The 22,141-nt window shown below is 47.2% G+C and overlaps 1 protein-coding gene across 2 annotated transcripts in view; it reads right to left on the reverse strand.

The window, feature by feature from the left end:
- ZNF395 (zinc finger protein 395) overlaps window positions 1-21,230 on the reverse strand; it is a 40,484-nt gene extending 19,254 nt beyond the window's left edge. Inside the window, exons 1-2 of one of the 2 annotated variants that reach the window (XM_054576011.1) lie at window positions 21,145-21,230; window positions 7,559-7,708 (exon numbers count right to left, since the gene is read on the reverse strand). The gene's annotated coding sequence lies outside the window, so the exon portion shown is untranslated. The remainder of the gene's footprint in view (window positions 1-7,558; window positions 7,709-21,144) is intronic. The other variant, XM_054576012.1, reaches the window with a different exon arrangement.
- Window positions 21,231-22,141: the final 911 nt, after the last annotated feature.

A 22,141-nucleotide genomic window follows, 5' to 3' on the forward strand; every position in this document is an offset into this window, starting at 1 on the left:
AAGCAGATCAGAGCACCTACAGGGGTCGGCCATGCAGGGGGGTGGAGGAGTGAGGTTAACTCTGGACCTTAGGGTGACTATTCAGTCTCACCTGTTACTTTACCCCTGGGATGAAAGGTCTCACCCTCCCTCCTAGCAGGCTTCTATCAACCTAACTGGAGCCACCTTCAAACTTCTCTTCCCTGATTTCTAACTTCCATTCACTTCCCTCTGGGTTTCTTTCTTGGGAGTGATCAAAGGTCCATATAAACCAGCAAGCCCCTAATTTGCCATATGGTTCTGATACAGCAAAGAGAAATCAAGAAACATCCATTTCAGGGTAACAATAACAATGTCTCCATATGCAGCCAAATGCAATTTATGATGTTACATTTCTGACTTAAGGAATTCCTTAACTGAAACAAACTCCTGCTAAGAAGGACGGCCGCTGATGGATAGTTTTAAAGGTATCCTGCGCCCTCTTGTGCCTCTCACCCTTCCCACTGTCACCACTAGAAGGGGTAGCTATTCCAGAATATGTATCTTGGTCAATGTCCAAAAGGGGTTAGCCCCTTTCCAGACTCAGCAAACATATTCTGATGTGCTAATAGCCCTTAATGAGGACATCTGCCATCAGTTAAGTAACTGGAACAGACAGAAGAGGAAAACAAACCCTCTCTGTGGTTCTGAGTTACAAATTGCTATGTGACATGTGACTGTTGCCGGACAACCACATGTCTCAGTACATGTACGTGTGCACATGTGCTCACGCACCATGGTCGTTTTCGCCCACCTCCCAGGGACGCTGCAGGGGGCCATGGCATCACCTACTGGCACTTCCAGAACACGGGTCATAAATCCGAATGATTCCTTATACAGCTAAGAGTTTGGGTGGGTTTTGTTTGGTTGGTTTTGTTTTTGTTAAAGAGAGTTGAGTTTGGAGTAACTGGCTACCATTTGCTAACTCTTGGGTGCCCGCTACAAGCTTGCTGGTGAGCAATTTACGGATCAAGATGAGGGACTGCAATCCTCTGCCAAAGGTTTCAGATTCTCTACTCAAACTCCGCTTCCTTCTTCGTGACCTCCACTGGGAAACCACTGCACAGAATGCCAGCTTGAGGTTTTAGTTCTTTGGCTAATGTTTTACACATCATCCTTAATCTTTTATCGGAAAGTTGTTCTTTTTTTTTCTTTTAAATCTATAAAGTTTTAACTTAAATTTTTTTTGGTGTGACATTCTAAGCTCATGCAAAAGTTACAATGTAGCAAACCACGTGTCTTCCTTACAACACAACTCAAGAGAGTGGGATTCCCAACTGTTTCCCAGCAACACTTAGCCAGGGACTGTCGTTGAGAGGTACCACGTGTATGTGCAGCATATTTACGATTATATGCAGATAGGCCTATGGGCCTCTTACAGCGCAGGTCACTATCTGAACCAGGCAGAATCAAGGTGTCATACCTTGACATCACTACCCTAATGCTGCCTGGTGGCTCTCAAGTCTTCCCATTCCCCTCCCCCCACCCCGCCCCACACTCCCTGGGCTGCCTAATCCAGAAAAAGTTTAAAAAAAAAAAAAACAACCCCACCTCACTTCACTGAGCATACACTGACCTTTTCTTTCAGAGGACTCTCTCTGCCCAGCCTGACTTTGGACAGAAATCCCTCCAAGAGCAGCCAAGGGCCTGAGCTCAAACTTTTATATCTCTCAAGTTTTTTAACAGGCTCTGTTACACCATTTTAAAAATGTGTGGTGTGCATTTTAGATTTTTATAATACAACCTTAAGATACACAGCACTGAACATATTACTCATTGATGCAATATCAACATTTCTAAATCAGTTTTTCAGAGAATGACCATTTGGATTTTCAAAGCATTTAAATCATTGTCTTTTTCTGAAGGTTTTAAAAAACTGGATTATACTGCATCAATGTGTAAGAGGGTAACTACTCATAAAATTAAAATTACAGACTATCAGGATGGGCAGGAACCTTAAAGGCTGCCCACCCCCTACTCGGGGGCTGGAATCTTGGTCACAGCACCCCCTACAAGTGAGCATCCAGCCTTTCCATTCTGTAATAGATGTACCAGAATAATGGAAGGAAAAAAATAAGGGCCCCGGATAGCAGTGCTATTTTCATATTCTAGCAGATGGGCCGTAGAATTAGGTCATCTGATTTGGTTACACTGAATTTTCTCCAGCAAATAATAAATGACCTGATCAACAAATACTTCTGTTGGTCCGACTTTGCAGCAGTCACTCAATCAAGTGAACGCCACTCTGTGTGCGCTGCCGGCAGGGGAGGAAAGCGTGTTTTCACAGTTCTGCCCAGGAACAAGCACACTTCCTCTTCCTTCACACCGAGCTCCCCACCTGCTTCAAAAGCACCACGGCCCCTGCCCTTTGTCCATGAGTCCACTGCTCTGTACCACAGAAGGCAATCGCGAGCACAGTGCTTGGTGCATGGCTAGGACTTAGTAAACTCTAACTATTTCTACTAGAACCAATGGGACCACCTCTCCCTTAGACTGCAAGCCCTTTGAGGGTACAGGCCACATCTTGTTTATCTCGTCAGATTTATGATTTTAAGGAGATGATACTCCCATGGGTAGGGAGAACCCCAGATTCAAAAATAATGTGTCCTAAGAAATCATTCCTGCTGCTTGCCCTAAAATGAAGACAGGTGTCAAGAGAAAAGGTAGAATTTTAGTGTTCATACTCAGTTCGAAGACAGGAGTATCAAAACAGGTTGAGAATACTACCTAAGGAAACAGGCATAAGTAAACACTGCTTACAAATGCGTGGACGGAAGCAGAGGTTGTCCAGCGCTGTGCTGCACATGCACGGGGGGAGGGGTGGGCATGTATGCACAGTGTGTACGTGTGGGTACGTGCACGTACTGTAGTTAAACCTGATTTGCACTGTGCTAAAACTATGTGAGAGTTCCAGAAGGAGGCGGGGAGATGTGTGATTGCTGACTCCGCGGTTTACCCAGAGCCTGGGGCAAGGAGGGAACCAGGGGCTGAGTAACTCGGGAGAGAGAGAACGAGCCTTCCAGAATTAACAGTTTTCTCAAGCAGTTTTCAGAGTGAACATTTAAGAGACCTGCACATTAACTCAAACCACCCATGGAAAAATGCTTGAATGGCACTTGAGCTTACACCCACTTTAACACACACATTTGGGAGCTTCCTTTTTTTCTTCTCCCTGACCCTCCAGCAACTTAAGAAAATGTGGAAGGACAATATCATCTCCATTTTATAGTTCAGGAAACTGATGGCCCTCAAGACGGTCACGTATTTGCCGCAGCCAGCAGGCAGAGGTGTGTTCGCTGCTTTCCTGGCTGCTCCCCGGTCCAGTTCTCTCCTCCCCCGTGAGGGGAGGCCCGGCAGCAGGACAGGGCTCCTGACCGGGGCTCCGCAGTGCTGTGCGGAAGGGCCTGCAAGTTTCGCTGGGAAAGAGCGGTCTCGAGGTAGTTAGAGGAAGAAAAGCAAAAGCCATCAACAAAAGAAGCACCCCAAGAAGATAAAACATGGAGGCGAGAATTTTAAAAGCCTAACGATCCAGGACCCATAGGCGTAAGGCCTGGAGCGGTGCACCCACCAAAAAGGGAAGAGACTTTGTGGCAGTGACGCCCGAGGCGCCAATCCCAAGACACAAGGCAAAGGGCTCCTTAGGCCCTCACTCCTTCAGGAAGGCAGAGAAATGCAGGCTCCACTTTCTATACTTTTTTTTTTTTTCATTTAAGTGGTTAAAATAGAACAACTATTTGGAACTCAGCAGTCATTTGAGTGAATAATGGCATTCCCCTCCGGCCCTGAGTAAACAGGCAGCAGGGCTTGTCGAGGGTGAGAATGACCTGGGGACCAGCCTGGCTGGACTCAGCAGGTAACAAAAAGACAGGGACCCTCTCCTGTGGTGGAGAATCAGTGTCCACAGAGCTGCAGGGACTCAAGCATCATGTCACCTGGTCTGAGAGACAGGCCAGGAGGGTGAGATCCAAAATGAAAGAGGAGAAACCAGGCTCACGCAGACAAGATCAGAAAACTACAGCCAGCCAGCCAGAAAAGATAAACAGGTAAGGGAAGGGATCGAGGTGCCCAGATACCCCTCAGGAATCCAAGTCTCACCCGGGAGCCACCGTCCAAAATGTAAGCTGATAGTAAATAAGCTGTAATCTTGGAAATTATAAGGCCCACGATAAGAAACATGTGCTGTTGGGATGACAGAACATTCTCGTGGCCGATAACATTTAAAAACCTGAAACGAGAGCTGGATACCAGAGTCTGTTCCAAGACCAGGACGGCGAACGGGCCAATGGGAATAGATCTGTCTGGCTAGAAAGGAGGTAACCAAGCTTCTGCAGATCTACTTTTAACCCAACTTTCCCCTTTATTCTCACTTCCAATTCACTGTCCATGTTTTCTCTTTCAGGAGGAAGGGGAGCAGCTCCTCACACTGTTGCCCCTTCACCTTCTCCTGGGAAACTCGCCTCTGCCCTCCTAGAATCAGGCCATTCTCCCCGGTACCAAAGCGAACGCTTCCCACCCGCCACCCCCCGGAGCGCTGTGGCTGAGAGCAAAGAAAGGCTGGATGCCATGGGAGCACTGAAACCGGCCTCTCAAAACGGGCACCCAGCCTGTGCAGGAGAAGCTAAGCCAAGGCCCACTGCAGAGGGCTCTTCTCCCGGGAAAGAGAGGACGGCAGCCAGTCAGTTCAACCCGTGTCCCTTGTGACAGTTTGTCCCCATCTCAGAACCTCAATTTCCCGCCCCTCCTGTGAAAAATGAGAATAGTGCCTCGCATCTGGAAGGAAATCGAGATGTGTTCCCATCCCCTGTCCCCCTATTTTATTTTATTATTTTTTAATCCTCACCCAAGGATGTGTTATTGATTTGAGAGAGAGAGGAAGGGAGATGGAGAGAGAAGCTTCAATGTGAGACAGAAACACCCACTGGTTGCCTCCTGTACATACCCTGACTGGGGATTGAACCCACAACCCTTTGGAGTATGGGACAACGCTCCAACCAACTGAGCCACCCAGCCAGGGCCCTGTGCCCCTATTTTAGGTGGGGGTTAGAGGGCTAAGTAACACAATAGGCCACTCTGACTGCTCAGTAGCCACTATCAAGCCAGCATCTGGAATTGAGATTATAAAAGAACATTGGATCAGAACGAGTACTACAACTGCTGCCTCTAAAGGATATCAAGATGTTGACCATGGGTGAGCCACTGAATTATTGAAATCATGACAAAACGGATTGCAACAAGAGAGGGGAACCGAGAAACCAACACATTCTACTCAGAGGCCTGCGCGGCCGCAGTGAACCCACTCCTGGGGTCAGGGCTGAGAGGGCTCAACACCAAGCCCAAAGCCAGGACCCGCCTCCCACATGCTCCAGCCTTCATCGCACTCCCAGCAGACACCCCCCATCCTGCTCTCTGGCGAGTCCAAACCTCAGTCTGGGTGCCCTGCCCGGGGTGGTCAAGGACCCTTGCCAAAGCTCCCCGAGGTGAAGCCTGGCCAGCCTGTGTCCGATCGCCAGTGCTGCGGCAGGTCCTTCGGTCCTGGTTCCAGGTCCCACATGGAAAACAATTTTGTACCAACTTGCCAGAAACTCAAGGAAAGGGGCACCACAGAGCACAAACAGCAGTGTTCTTGAAAATCCGATCTTCCACATGCGCCAGGCTCTTGCCAATAAACTGAACAGAATAAGCTTCACACCCTGCCTTCAAAGCAGCTTGGGCCCAACTGAGCTCCCACCAGCATCACGCATCCAGCTCTTGTTTATAAAAGCACTTAATGTGCTCCAGAGCCACATGCAGGTTGGGGGGCCTTATCATTAAATTAAGGAATCAGAATTTGCTTCTTTCAGGAAAATGCAAAGGACATCCAGCAATCTGACACCGAAGCCTGACAGAAAGACGGTTTTCTGGATTAAGCTCTGAGGTTAGATCAGTGCGCACGTTAAAATTTTAAGTGTTTGTTTGACATACATTAAATAAGTCAAAATAAAATGTGTTATGGATTTTTTAAAAACCTGCTGAGTGACTGGAGGGTGAGAGAGACAGACACATTTTCCCCAGAAAACACAAAGGCAGCCAAAGTAAAGATACTATAGACCCATAAAGGAAGATCTTTTAAATACACAGTGAAAAATGAGCCCAGCGGGGGAGGGGGCCTTGCCCAAGGCACAGCCCACTACGGAAGTACCTTTCGGTGGAGGAGGCCACTTAAGGAATCATTATGGGGATGATGCCGAAGATGGAAGAGAGCTGGGGAAATAGACTGAATGAATGGTTACCCCAGACTGAGCACAAGATATTAGGGTGTCCACTCTTGGATGTCCCTCCTTGAACGGTCAGTGTGGCAGCACAGAGGAGTGTGCTCGCTGGGGAGGTGGTTCTAAGCCAAAGTGACTAAATAAATGTGGCTCAATCACAGAGTCCAGATGTTCCACACACCTGAGTTCTGAGAGAAGCAAAGGATGAAATGGGTGCTCAGTAGGCTAAAGACACACCGGCCACGGTCACACAGCGCTGGCGAGCCCCTGCCCACCTCGAGGACAGCTGGGGAGGCGGCACCGCATGGAACCTCTGCCACCAGGCCAACAGGCCAGCTGTACTTAGTCCAGAGCCAGCAGGAGGCTAGAATCTTCTGAGGGAAAAGGCAGTGGGATGTTCACAAGCAATAAAATCACATCTAACTATTTCATTAGAAGTGTCTAAAGTAAACGGACAAGAGAAAAACAGGGTCCTGGCCAGGTAGCTCTGTTGGTTAGTATCAACCCAATACACCAAGGTTGTGGGTTCGATCCTCGGTCAAGGCACCTATAAGACTCAATCAATGAATACATAAAATAAGTGGGACAACACCATCGATGTGCCTCTCTCTCTCTCAAATCAATAAATAAAAGAAAAAATTTTTAAAAGAGGAAAACAGGAAGCTGATGCAACTGTCAGCCTTCCAAAGACTGATGTTCCTTCAGGAATGTTCTAACACCTATCATTTATCAAAGACTTACGTGCCAGTCACTGGCGAAGCACTTCTCAGACATTTATCTCATTTCACCCTCACAATAATACCATCATCATCTTCTCCATTTTACAGGTGAGGAAACTGAGACCCTGGGACGCTGAGTAATATTCCCAAGGCCACAGAATTAGAAAGTGACAGAACTAAGATGTGAGCGCCAATATGTCTGATTCCAAAAGCTATACTCTTTCTTTCACATTCTACAGGAAAGTCATGCATCATGTAAGAGGAGGGGAAGAGGCTAGATTGTTGACCTCTTAACACCTCTTAACTGCTCCTTGTTAGTAAAAACTTGAGTCACTGAGAGGTTAATGTGGTGTTGGTGGCTTCGCCATGGAAGGGAAATGAAACGGGCATTACAACAGCAACGCATTGAGCAGGAGGCTCCCCAGGGTTGGGGCTACAACCATTCTTAAACACTTCTACAAATATCCCAAAAGACCACACGGCGAAACAATCAGGGTTGCAAATGAACTCTAACTTCCCAATGATGTGACCATGGGCAAACGGTGTTACCTTTCTGTGCCTCAGTGTCCTCACCTCTAAACTGTGAAAGACAGTGAGCGACTCCTTCTCCACAGGATAACTTGAGGCTTTGACAAGCAATGCAATTCCTTTTAACAGCGCCCTGGTTTCCCAGAGTCACCGAGCTCCTCTTCCTGCCGACTCTGATTCCTCCAAGAAATGGCCCTAGGAAAGAATTTTAAAAATGCACCTCAAGTACTGAGCACGGTGCCTGGCACAAAGCACTCAATAAACGTTAGCCTTAAAGAAGGAAAAAAAGGTGCCAAACTCTGGGTAACAAGGCAAATTTATGGAATGATCACAGGGAAGACTTTGTGTACGCAGCAGGGAAAGAAGCCAGTCAATTTTAACGCTGACAAGGGCGGTGCAATGCATTGAAGGGGTGAAAAAAGTCGAGATCATGGAAGAGCTCTGTGGTAACAGCCAGAATCCAGGAAAGGGACCTCTACGTCACCGCAGATCAGACTGTTATCCGACCGCGCTCGCAAAGGCCAAAGCAAACAAACAAAAAATCATTTTGTCCAGCGCCACTGCGAAAGTACTAAAAACAAAACGAGACACGTTGCCACCTACCCCCTATAAAATTGGAGACTTGTCCACACTGGGAACACTGGTTGCTGCCCAACAATAAAGATAACTTGTAAAAACAGAAGACAGTCACCTACACGGGCTGCGTGAGGGGGAGGGCACGCCAAAGCAGCCAGAGGGATCAAGGCCAGGAGGCCCTGTGAGAATCTAGCAAATGGGAACGATAAGGTGAGAAGCTAACTTTATCACCAAGTCCTGAAATGACAGAAAAGGGAGCACCTGCTAACACTCACGGGGGACCCGAAGAGGAGGTGCCTCCATACCCCAAAAGAAGGCAATATAAATGCATTACTAGGTCTGGGCAATTGCTTGAATGCTACGGTGGGGTTCCCCTGGGGTCAGATCCGTAACTATTTTCATTAACATCTGTGTAAGGGGCCTGAAGGCGAACGCATATGAAATAATTAAGGCTGCAAAATGTGCCGCTTCTCCCCAGCTAGGTGACCAGTGGCGGTGGCCCATGCCCTTCCAGAGAGACACAGCCAAGCCCCCACTTGCTACACTGGCTTCTGAAGGCTTGCATAGGGCCTGATGCAACAAATTTTTGCATTTTCCAGGAGTTCTCTGAGTTCCTCAGGTGAGGTCAGGAACTGTAAATCCAGATGCACACGCTATCCTTCTCCACACAAAATGAAACCATTAATAAAAGTACACGACAGTTGCTCTAGACCTTTTTTGAGAACACCCAAATGCTTCCAAGCGCCTCACCCCGGGCCTGTGTGTTGACGGGCCTCTGTATTCTAAAGATGGCACAGAGAAGGATCACAGGTGTGCTGGTCTCCAGTTAGGGAAGGAACTGGGTTTGGAACTGACCATCCAGGCCACAAGGTGCTGCTTATCCATCCTGTAACTCTTCTGCACACAACCACAACCAACACTCAGGCCAAAGTCCTTCGGCCGGGGAACCACACAGACCTGACTAGAGGGCCCAACCCTTCTAGTCAGCCAGTGCTAGCTCGTGGGGGCACACACCTAGCATGCCCCAAGTCCTGCCCTGGCCTTAGAAAACAACTGCTTTGTGTCTGAGCATGCTTCAAGCATGCCGTGGCCTGCATTAAGTCTAGGCTAGGAACTGACCTGGTCATGGATCTTCAATAGGACTCAAAATTACAAGTGTCCTATTACACAGCACCTCCCCTTTCTCAGTATCTACCCTACAGCAGGGGTCCCCAAACCCCTGGGCCACGGGCGGGCGGGCGAGCGAGCAAAGCTTCATCCCGCTCCCCAGCACTTGCCCTCCTGCCTGAGCCCCATCCTCCCCTTCTCCAAGGAAAAAACGGTCTTCCAAGAAACCTGTCCCGGGCGCCAAAACCAGTGGGGACCGCTGCCCTAGAGAGAAACACTCACCTGTGTTACAAAGAGACGAGTGCAGTCAAGTTTATTTTTAACAGCATTTGTAACCGTAGAGGATTTAGAAATAACTCTCAATGTCCACCAGTTAAGGGAAGGCTAAACAATGGTTTAGCCCTCTGATTCCAAGTAAGGCCCCTCAGGAGTTAAGCAAAATTGAGAAGACCCACATAAGGAGAGGAAGCAATGACCAAGACATACCGTGGTGGGGTGGGGTGGGGGGCACAATCCTTGCAGTGCAGTGCACTTTACTCCTTGGAAGATCTATAGGGATAAATGATTACCTGTAAAAGCATTTGAAAAATACCAACAATCTCGTGACAGCGGTTGAGCTCTGGGGAAAGGCTGGATTACCAGTGGCTGTCAAGGAAGATTTTGTTTGTTCTGGACGGTTTGCATTTTTTTTTTCCTGTGGAGGTGTTCATGTACTACTTGTGCCATAAAATATCATTTAACCATTTAATTTAAAAGAGAGAGAGAGAGAGAAACTGACCCTGTTCAGTACATTTCAATGATATGTCTGGGGGCACATGCTTCCCAGGCAGCCGAGAGCTCAGCAGTGCAAAGCGCTGGGCTTTGCAACACGGATCTTGTTTCAATAGTACAAGCCCAACTCCGTAACTCTGTGGATTGTTAAATTTATATGCTGGTTCAAGGAAGAGGCAGGGAAAAAAAGAGAAAGTGTGTTGGGGGCTTCTGGGTAATCCAAAGGGATGTCCTAGGAATTGTTCCAGACCGGAGGATTCCAGCTCTCCAACACAACAAACTAACACACACACATACCACACCCCAATAATGGTAGCCCTCACCCAATCACACTTATTCCTAACATTAATCTGGACCCTGTGGATACTGAGAAAAACCTGAATACTCCATTAGAGAGACTTCAAAACATGACTGACTCACCAGGACTACCTAACCACTTAGGATACTGATTTTTAAACACATACCCCCTCCACCTCTTCAAAGCACAATGTATGAAGTCCTCAGGAACACAAAAGTCTAATATTAAGAACCTAGCCGGAAAAACTAACCTAGGGTGATAGAAATCAGAGCTGTAGGCCTTCTGGTTGGGGGAGGATAATCTGGAAATAGTCACGAGGAACATTTCTGGGGTGATGGAAATGCTCTGTCTTGAAATGCATTTGTCAAAACTGATTAACCAGCACACTTAAGATCTGAGCATTCCACTGTATGCAAATTATACTTCAAATTAAAAAAAAAAAAAGAACTGCTCAAACACAGTTTCTCTGCCAGCTGCAGCCGAACTTTGAGCTGTCCTATCAGACATCTGAAATCTCTGTTATGCTATGTAAAGAGCACAGAGTACCATAGCGACAGTCACCATAAAAATAGATAACAAGATTAAAATGGATAGAGGACACATGAATTTAAGAACGGCACACCAAGAGCAATTCGTTTTCAGCAGAAGAAAAATAGAAAGAGGAGAGGGAGTTTCTCATTCCCCCTGCACACTGAAAAACGCTGAATGTGGTTGTTTTTACTAAAAGTGTTTTATGACTTCCCAATACTCTAAGGACAAAAAAGGCTGAGAACTGTTATTTCTTATTGTATTTTGCTTAAAAAAAAAAAAAAAAAAAGGAGCATATGGTAGTGCAAGTTTTTCCCATACCACCCGACGGGGCCCAGGGAACCCATTCGTAGCAATTCAGCAAGCAAAGCTGATGTGCCATACACCGTGTGGGGCCCAAACAACACTGAGATCACGAAAAACTTGGCCCTTTATTGCCAATACATGAAGATTTCCAATTTTAGTTCTCAAATTACGAGGTTCTGGCCCTGGCCAGTGTGGCTCAGTGGGCTGGAGTGTCGTCCCATAGGCCAAAAAGTGTTGCAGGTTTGATTCCTGGTCAGGGAACAAAGGAGAGAGCAACCAGTTGGTGTTTTTCTTCTCTCTCTCTCTCAGCAATGAACAAAATGTCCCCAGGCAAAGATAATAATAACAACAAAAATAACTTTTTAAAAAACAACTTCTGCCTATATTTTTACATACTTTTACTAAAACTGTCATTTCCTAGGCCGTGTACCCCAAAATTGCCTTGTTCCATGTGAAGAGACAGCACCGTCTTGCCAAATGCTGATTTTTCAAATGCCAAAGTGTACGCCTGGACCTTGTGGAGACAGAAATCATCTTGTGACATTCTCTGACGATGAGATGAACCTCTGTTCTCTTTGCAGAGTCTCTAAGAAGCGTTTGCTGTGTGAGTTAGCCCTGGCTGTGCCCCCCTCAGCAAAAAAGCAATCCAAAAATATCAGGAAGAAGAGCTAAAAATTTTAAATGATCAGGATAGCTTCTCGATAAACCATAAATTTAAGTAAACTTTAGGCAAAATTAAACTAATCAAATTTTCTACATGTAAGCTATAAATAGTAAAAATGCAAAATGAAAAATTTTTAACTCAAACCACAAACTTACTTTCTGATATAAACTATATATATGCATTTTGGGAAAATCCCACTCAAAAGTTTCTTTGAATTTATCCATCCCTTGTCCTCTTTGCCACTAAACCTGCAGAGCAACCGCTAGGCCCTCTGCCAAGCAGGAGCCCATCGTTTAGTTAAAGGGCCCTGTCTTGACTCACTCATTATACTGACTACAACTGGCCAATACAAACACTAGTCTTTTATATGTCAGTCTATTTTATTCATTATTATTTGCCATTTCCACCCAAGCCCCAATATTTTCACTTCCTTAAAGACCAAACGCGGCCCTGACTGGTGGGGCTCCGTGGGTTGGGGGTCATCCTGAAAACCGAAGGGTCACGGGTTCCATTCCCAGTCAGGGCACACGCCTGGGTTGTGGGCCAGGTCCCCGGCTCGGGGCGTGCGAGAGGCAACTGATAGATGTTTCTCTCCACACTGATGTTTCTCTTCCTCTCTTTCTCCCTCCCTTTCCCTCTCTCTAAAAAATAAATAAATAATAAAAATCTTTTTGGAAAAAAGACCAAATTCCATTTTCAGCAGCGCTGTGGCCACGAACTGAGTCCTGACCCATCTTGAAATAGTTCTCTTCATCCTTTCTAAAGTGACCCTAAAAGAGTCTCTCAAAAACATGGAGACCCATTTATAAACACTTTTAGAAGAGCTTACATGATGATATTGACTCAAATACTATGCAACTAAAGGTGTAAACCCCATTCCACATTATCTCTCAGCTCTGACAAGTTACCTAATAACCTGATCCTAAGAACAGGAAAGGACTTCGGAGGTCAGCCTAGTTCCTGTCCTTCTCTTCTAGAGTATTCCTATGCAACAGCATTCAACACAATTTGAATACCTCCAACAATGGGAAGCTCACTCTTCCATGGGCAAACTTTTCCGTTGCTGGGCAGCTCTGCCAATTGGAAAATCCTTTTTCCTACTGAACTAAAACCTGCTCTTCTAGTCTTTAGGGTTAAAAGCAACCTTAAAGCTCATCAACTTTGTGTACTCATTCTCCAGATAAGGAATCTGGAGCTAGAGAAGATAAAGCAATTGTTCCATCCATCGGTCATATTCCCACACCCAGGAGCAAAAATGAGCAAGTCTGCTTTTTCCTATGCTTAAGAGCCATGAAAATATCTGAAAGCTCTATTGTGTACCCACCCCATGAGTACACTCCAGTCATTCCCGATCTACAACATTCTAGCCGCCTTCCTGTGGGTAGTCTTGCTTGTTTATGCTTCTTTTATATCATGCCCCCTCTCCCAGGGGTCCAAATGTCCATGACCCGCAGGAGTCATTAAACCTAGAGCCTATGACTGAATGAATTCCTGATCCATTTGTGAACTGGATTCAATTTTTGAAAGCCTCATCCCACTCAGGGCTCACAATGAACTCACAAACAATAAAACAGTCTCAAAACTTTTTTCCCCACATGCTCTGCCCCTTCTCCGTGTGCCTGGTGCACCAGCAGGGTTACACTGTTTGTCTGTCTACCTGTCGGTCTGCCCCTTTCAACTGGATCATCAACTTCAGGTCGGGGACTTTGCCCTATTTTGTGACTCCAGTGCCTCATCCAGTGTGTGACACAAAGCAGATAAGTACCCAAGATTCATCACTGAATGTGCCATCTACTTTATCTCATCTTGTCCTTGCACAATAAAATGTTTTAAAAATAGCAGTGTTTACGAGGGGAAAAAAAAGACAAGCCACAGACTGGGAGAAAATATGTGTAAAAGATACAGCTGATGAAGGACTATTATCCATAATATACTAAGAATGTTTAAAACAATAAGAAGACAAACAGACACTTCACTAAAGAAGACCTTCAGATGGCAAGAAAAGCACATGGGAAGGTGTCATCACATGTCATTAGGGAAATGCAAATTAAATCAAGATACCGCTACACACCTATTAGAGTGACCAAAATCCAGAAGGCTGACAAGACCAAATGCTGACGAGGATGTGGAGCACCAGCAGCTCTTGTTCACTGCTGGAAGGAACGCAAAATGGTGCAGCCACTTTGGACGACAGCTTGGCAGTTTCTTACAAAACTAAACATACTCTAACCATATGATCCAACAACAGCACTTCCTGATATTTTCCCAAAGGAGCTGAAAACTTATGTCCATGCAAAACCTTCACACAAACATCTACAGTAGCTTTCTTCATAATGGCCAAAACTTGGAAGTAAGCAAGATGTTCTTCAGGAGATAAATTTAGGATAAACCATGATATATCCAGACAATGGAATATCATTCGGCACTAAAAAGAAGTGCTTTATCAAGTCATGAAAAGCAGGGATGGAAGCTTAAATGCATATTACTAAGTGAAAGAAGCCAAACTGAAAAAGGCTGTATATTGTATGATTCCAACCACATAACACTGTGGAAAAGGCAAAACTGTCAAGACCATAAAAAGATCTGTGGTTGCCAGGGGCTGGGGTGAGGGAGGGATGAACAGACAAAGCACAGAGGCTTTTAGGCAGCAAAAGCACTCTATATGATACTATAGTGGTGGATACGTTTCATTATACATCTGTCCAAACTCACAATGTACAACACCAAGAATGAACCCTAATGTAAACTATGGACTTTGAGTGATAACGATGTGTCAATGTTGGTTCATCAGTTGGACCAAATGTCCCACTCTGAGGAGGGATGCTGATAATGGGGGCGGCTGTGCACGTGTGGGGGCAAGGGGTTTTACAGGAAGTCTGTACCTTCCTCTCAATTTTGCTGTGAATCTAAAACGGCTCTAAAAAAGAATGTATATTTAAATATACATATATAGCAGCGTTTTCCCCACTGAGATACACACACATTATAAAGAAACACAAATAAATTTAATGTGGAAAAAAAGGCCACTCAATTCAATCTATCTAGAAACAACCCATATTAAGTATTTCAGTATTAAAATTAGTAATTTCCTCCCAGTCACTTTCTATATATTTTTGTGTCTTTAAGATCTGAAATCATATTGTAGACGCACCTTAACTTTTTTTAAAGTGTTCAGTTTATTTGCACTTCACGTAATTATTTGTTTTTAAATCCTCACCTGAGCACTTTTTTTCATTGCTTTTGGAGACAGAGGAAGGGTGAGAGGAAGGGAGAGAGAAACATCAAAGGGAGAAAGAAGCATCAGCCTGTTGCCTCCTATATGTGCCCAGACCTGGGACTAGCACCCGGACTGGGGATCAAACCTGCAGTCTAGGCATGTGCCCTGCCCGGGAATCAAACCCATAAACTCTCAGCCATGGGATGACACTCCAACCAAATGAGCCACATCGGCCAGGCCAGCACTTCAACTTTTAGCAGAAACACTTGCCCATATGTTACTTTAAGATTATTCCTAACCACTATTTTTAATGGCTATAATGTCCCATTATAAGGGCACATTCATATGAATCACTCACTTAGAGACTACTTCCAGCCCGCTCATACCACTGGTCATTTAGGTTATTTCCAATTTCTTACTATAGTTAAAAAAAACTCCAAGTAATCTCTGTGCATAAAACATCACCTACATTTTGGGTATGGTCTCAGCTAGATCTCTAGAAGTGGAGTTATCTAATCAGAATGTAAGAACATTTCGACACATTACAATTCAAATTTTAAAAACTAAATCAGACTTTACATGTATCTCTTTTTACACGTATCTCCAAATTTTTAATTTAGATCCTCATTCCGGGTGATGTTGAAACTTGATTTACCTACTAAATAAGCAATCCCTCCCACCATCAACAAGGCTGACAAAACATACCTTCTGGATCTTCATCCACAACACTGAAAAAATTTTGAACAGCTCAAAGCCAAGAATAGAATCCTATGGCAATCATTTTCAGACCCCCTGCCAGGCTGACTCAGTGCCACTAATTAACAGTTTTGCCTATTAATAACACCATCAAATTAAGTAACACCATCCAGCCCACATTCTACCACTTATTTAATATGGACCATCATAGCTGAAGAAACTGTTAAATACTTCCCTACAAAGCCAAAGTGTACCATAGCTGCTCCATCATTTCTCTGATCCAGTAACTGAGCCATCATATACAACAGGAAATAGGTTTCATTTCACCCAATTTGGCAGACTTCTGATTATCCTTGCATCCTCGGGCCACACATTTTTTAGCAAAAAGCACTGCGGTTTCATCTTTAATGTTACAAAAGCAGTATTTTAAGATTTTATTTATTTTTAGAGAGATGGGAAGGAAGGGAGAGATGAAACATCAATGTGTGAGAAAGACATTGATCGGTTGCCTCACACGCCCCCACGCCCCCAACTGGGGACCTGGCCCCCAACCCAGGCATGTGCCCTGACTGGAAATTGAACTAGCGACCTTTCGGTTCACAGGTTGGCACTCAATACACTGAGCCACATCAGCCAGAGCACAAAAACAATATTTTAAAATAATCAGCCCTAGCTGGCGTGGCTGAGGGGCTTAAGTGCCAGCCTGTGAACCAAAAAAGTTACCAGTTTGATTCCCGATCAAGGCACATGCCTGGGCTGGGGGCCAGGTCCCTAGTGGGAAGCAACTGATCAATGTTTCTCTCCCTCTCTTTCTCCCTCCCTCTTGCTTCCCCTCTCTCTAAAAATAAATAAAATCTTAAAATATCTGATGGCCCTGGGAAAGGCAGTACCCCTTTCGCTCAGTCCCTCTCACCTGTGGCTCACCTGGGGCAGCGTAACAGGTGGTTATGGACTCCCAGGTAAACCAAACTGTCTCAGGACCACAGAGACCTGAACTTACTTTAGCTGGCCCTAAAAGCAGCCTGGTTTCCCAGAAGTCGTTTGCATTAACACCTGGGCTGACCAGTTATTCCGTATTACCGTATTACGAATCTCTGGATCCTGGAGGCCTCCCCCTGGGGCCATCCTAGGAGTGAAGATATAAGAGAAGAAATGACAGAGCTCTTCTCCTTGTTATTCCTTTATTATTGACTCACAGAACCAAAGCTCCTGAGAGTCTAATGTCACACGGCACTCGGCAGTCATGACTCACATCTCACCAAATTATTACCTTGACGTTGTTCTTAGAGGATACATGCCAGGAGCCACGATCTAACCATGGCAGCCAGGGGTGGAAAACGGGAGGGCTTGAGAGATCTTGAGGTCACTAGAAATTTACCTCACTATCAAGAATGTCTCAAAACACTCTAATTAGCACCATTCCAATCCATCAAAAAATATTGCAAAGTCCCAACCAACAGCAACTCAGAAAGTGCTGTTGACTTGCCTAAAACACATCATTTGCACACAAATATCTGAGGTTCCATAATGTCAGGCTCCTCTTGAAGACTCAGGTTGCCAACTGAGACCCGCTGGACTAAGCAGGGAATGTAAAGCCATTGGATCAAGGCAACAGGGAGCACTGGGTCTATGGCAACTGACTCCCTTACCCAGGGAGCAGCCGCCACTCAGCCCTGGAAGCCTGCCTGACCTGATTCTTTAAGATGATCCCAAATCCAGAGGTTTTTCTAGATTGCTTCCAAGTTTGTAAAACCTTTGGGTAGTCCAAATTGTACCATATCTGAAGGCTGAACACATTCGGGCCACCTATTTACAGTCTCTACACTACGTTGTAATCCTGACCCACGCGGCCAACCTGATTTCTCCCTACTCTCTGTTCATCACCCTTCGGCACAGCGTGTACATCCCCATTCCGAGCCTTGGCCCACGCTGCACTCCCTGCCGGGGCAGCACCATAAAAAGGCTCCTCCTAAACTTCCTCCCCTTTTCCAAACAGTTTTTCCAAGCCACTCCAGCAAAGGCTGCTCATCCCTTCCTCTGAAGTCTACGGCTACTTATTTTTCATTCTGGCATTGGATCATTTTGCCTTGCTCCTTACTCATAGGTATATCTTAACTCTCCAACTAGCCTGTCAATTTTCAGTCTCTTCCTCATGCTCCCTTCCACATACAGCACTGGTAAGAGTAGCTCTGCGCATGAGCATCTTAATAAATACTTACAAAATGTGAACGTTCTCTATATCTGTGTTTTTCAAACTGGGGGTTCAGATCCATTATAGAGTGGTTAAACCAATTTATTGGGAGACGTAGTCATTTTTAAATAAAAAGCAATAGAATAGAAAATAAAAGTATCAGAGGAGATTGCATGAAACCAAGGAAAGTAGTACTTCATGAACTTAAATTAGATTTTTACATACATGATTGAGTGTACTAGGCCGTGATGTAAGTCTTAGTTCTTAATGTAGGTCATGGTCAAAGCAGTGCAGAAAACACTGCTCTATAAAGAGTATATTAGCTCAACATCTGCCCCATGCAATTTTTTGTGACCATCACATATTCCCTATGAAGAAAAAATATCTGATGGACACCTCTCCCTGTGCAACTCAGCCTCCCCTGCTAGATCCCCCATCCTGCACCTCAGCGAGAGGGGCTGAGGAACTGCAATTACATGCTCCACGCATTCTGCAACTTTCTGCAATCATCCTTCCAATTCACCAGCCCTCAAATGTTGCAAGTGGAAGTTTGGAGAACTGGCTCAGCAAATCACTCTAAGTCCCCCTTGTAATGAGAAAGCAGAATTCAGAGCTTGGGCAAAACCCCTGCCAGCAGGTGGCTGGATTCCTGGGAACTGGCAATGGTTTGGGGTGGGACTGACCTGGCCCTGGGAAAGGCAGTACCCCTAAGCCCGTAATTTCCACCTTGCTCCTTTAGATCATCTTGCTGCTCCCCACCCCCACCCATGAGTGGGACACCAGGACTAGCCTGAAGGTCTCAGTGGAGAGCAAATCCAGTGGTTTTGAAATCAGCTCGGCTCAAAACCCAACAATTTATGTCTTTAGCAAATTCCATTCTACTCCCCTTCAATTACCCTCATGGTTAGAATAAGTGGCCCATTCTCCTTGGAGCCTCAATTTCCCAGAGTTGTTTTGCCAAGCGCAGGTTCAGGGCTAGGTGATGTCATCTGAATCGCAGTTCGGACCCTCACCACTGCCTCCCGGTGACCAAGAAGACACCCCATTTATTTCAGGAGTGCCTTCCTTCTCCTCGCTTTGGCAGCCTTTCCCACACGACACACCTTAGTTTCCCCTCAATCTCAGAGTCACAGTTGCTTGCAGGACACCTATGTTTGGATGTTTTGGCAAACACAAAACCTCCGCAGCCTGAGTGTCAATTACTTCTCTCCAAAACACACATTTCAGATTTCTCCAGTTACCAACTATAGCAGCTCCAAGGCCCTGGCGTGTAATCAATTTCCACAAGGAATTAATTTCCATTCATCTCTTTCCTTCACCCTGCTCCTGTCAACAGATTATTTCAACAGTACTGTTTCTAAAACTCACCCTCTCTTCCATTTCCAGTTATCCCAGTCCAAACCCTGGGCACTCCATCACTGTAACTGGCTAACTGATTTGTCTCCAAACATTACTTTTTAAAACCTTTCCACATGCCCTTTCCTTATGTCACTCTCTGCCTCACAAACTTTAATGTCTCCCCAGTACACATGGGGTAAAGTGCAATTCCCCAGTCTGGCTTTCTAGGACTTTCACAATCTCAAACATTGTTCCTCTCCATCTTTATCTACTATTGTTCAGGAAACATTCCCTGGTCTGGCCAAGGCCAGCTCCTTGTCTCGGGAAAACCATGCTCATTCACACCTCATGGCCCATCTCAAGGACCTCATCCTCCAAGAATATAGTCCTGGTGACTCCTGCCCATGCTCTCTTCTCTGAACTCCAACAGCACCTATTCTGTAGGCTGCATTTTAAGTTAATTGTGCCCTATCTTGAGTTTTACTTCACCTGCCCAGGTCTTCCGGTCTCCTCCATTAGATTATAAACCGTGGAGGACATCACCTCATGTACCTTTTATATCCTCCCTCACCGAGATCACTGTTGGAACCTCTTCTCCTCTGGTAGTTCCTTTGCAACCTCTTGCACCTGTTACTTCTTCCTCTCCTGCCTTTGGGCCTTTGCCAGGCAGTTATTCTCCAGTGCGTAACTTATTTCAGAACTTAGTACTGTAAATCCATTCCCCAACTCTAACCTTTCCTTTGATATTCCCGCTGCCCCCAGCATTTACAGTAATTTAGGCAGCCATAACACATTAATTTGAACTTGAGCTCTGAAATCACTTCCACCTGGTCAACAGGCTTTCTAAGGCCTTAGATTCGTGTGCCTCTTATCATCTCCTAGAGAGCCTGGCATGGTGCTGAGAACGCAGCAGCCCCTCAAAAGTACCTGTGCAGTTGAACTTAATTGCTATGTTTCCTTGTGTTTCAAGTTCCTTGAGCCCCAAACCTCTGTTTACACAACACCTTGAGAGGGTGTCAAAAAAAGACCTTCAATATCTGTTGATCACTCACTTTCAGACAAACTACACCAGATACATTTTTTTCGGAAAGAGGGGCATAAAGAACATAGTGGTGGCCTATAAGTACCCTTTGCGCCCAGCAGCCTGGCACCGTGCCTGCCTGGTGGAAGTGCTCCAAAGCCACCAGGAATTGGCCTGAGCTGCCTGAAATCAAGGAGGTGGCGGCACCCTCTCGCCGCCTGGCAGGTGGGCTTCTTCAGATTTCTGAACCAACCCTAAAGTGAAGGCGCTGCGCCCTAAACTCCTGGGCAGGGTGGGGAAATGCTGCCTTTGAAATTGTTTGCACATGACAAACTCCCCAGCCAGGCCCCTACGGGGCACCCCACATGCCCACAGTGCCAGCTCACAGGGCCAGGGGCCACCAGTGAGGAGAGGCAGGGTTAAACGGCGCGGAAGGAAGTGGGGGTGGACAGAAGAGGACAGAAAGGGTGGGGGCCAGCCCCCGAGGTGGAGGGTGTGTCGGGCCGCGCGTCCCAGAGCCCGGCACTCGCTAGCTCGGTAGAGTGGGCAGGAACGCGGGGCGCCGGGAGGGCTGGGCTGGCGGCCCAGCCGGAAAGGGTCAGGGAGGGGGCAGGTCAATCTCCGTTGGAGAGACGACTCTGGACAGCCGTTCAAAGTTGGGGAGGGGGTGCCTCGGAGAGCGCCGGCGGCAAGCGAAATAAACAAGGCGGCACACGGGAAAGCGGGCGGCCACCCCCACCCAGCCAGCGCGGGCACTGCCGCAGCGTCCCCGCGCCCCGGCTCGCCATTGCCCCCCGCGCGCCGGCCTCCCGGGCCCTCAGGCCGCCGACCTGGCCCCCGCAGGCGTGCGCAGCGTGGGAAGTTCCGGGCCGCCCCCGTCCCCGGGCTGCAGCGTCTCGAGGTCCCCGCGCAGCTCACCTCGCCCCGCCACCAGCAGCAGCGCGGGTCGGGCAGCTCTGGCTTGGACAGTTCCGCTCGGCTCCGGGCTGCAGCTGCCGCCGCCCCTGCCCACCCACCCGGCGCGGCCCACCGCCCGGCTCCGCTCCGGCAGCCCGCCCGCCGAGGCTCCGTTCGCGCCCACCTGGCCGGCCTGCCCTCCCTCTCCGGGACACTGCGCTCACGTACGCGGCCGCGGCCACAACCCGGCCCGGATTCCCGCCCAGGAAGGGAGCGGAGGAGCGCGCCAGCCAGCGAGTGAAAGAGCGAGACTCTGGGACACACCCCCCCGCCGCCCTCCCACTGCCCCCCACCCCTTTTCCCCGCCCCCCAGCCCCTGGCTCCGCGCGCACCCGCTGCCTGCGCGCCTCTCGCCGGCCACGCGCGCCAGTGCCCTCCGCGCACACCTACCACGCGCCTGGATGCACACCCCCGGCCGCTCGTAGACAGTGGGCACTCAATAAGTTACCAAGCGACTCCTCTCGCACACATGCGCCCTTGAACCTGACCAAGTTATGACCCACCCCCCAACCCCACCCCAAAATCGGAACCAGCGGCTGCAGCCCCGAATCAAACTGGAGTGCCTTTTTGCACTGAACAGCCAACCGAGCCAAAGTTTCTTGCAGTTGTTTTTCAGGCCTGGCTCTGGGACAGGCTTCTCCGAGAGAGGCCGCGCTACCCCACGGCGGGAAAGGAAACCAGAAAACCCCAGGCACCACCGGTGGGAGCTTGGCGGGGGCGATAGGGACCCGGGCCTCGCAGCCGGGACCCGCCCGAAGCGCTAGCGAAAGCGGGAGAGCGAGCGAGCGTTAGAACCAACCTTTCCATTTTTCTTTTGATTTAATGTTTTCTTCTCCATTTTATGTCATTTCACGCGAATTTACTCATTGTAGTTCCAAAGTGAGGTGTTATTTACTTTTTCTGGACTGGGAGAAAGTTAACTATTAGCTTTCAGCCCTGTGTAAACAAGACCAGTTGC

The sequence above is a fragment of the Pteronotus mesoamericanus genome, unplaced genomic scaffold (genome assembly GCF_021234165.1).
Source record: "Pteronotus mesoamericanus isolate MK-2021 breed Mesoamerican mustached bat unplaced genomic scaffold, CSHL_Meso_final contig_32, whole genome shotgun sequence".
Lineage (NCBI taxonomy): Eukaryota > Metazoa > Chordata > Mammalia > Chiroptera > Mormoopidae > Pteronotus > Pteronotus mesoamericanus.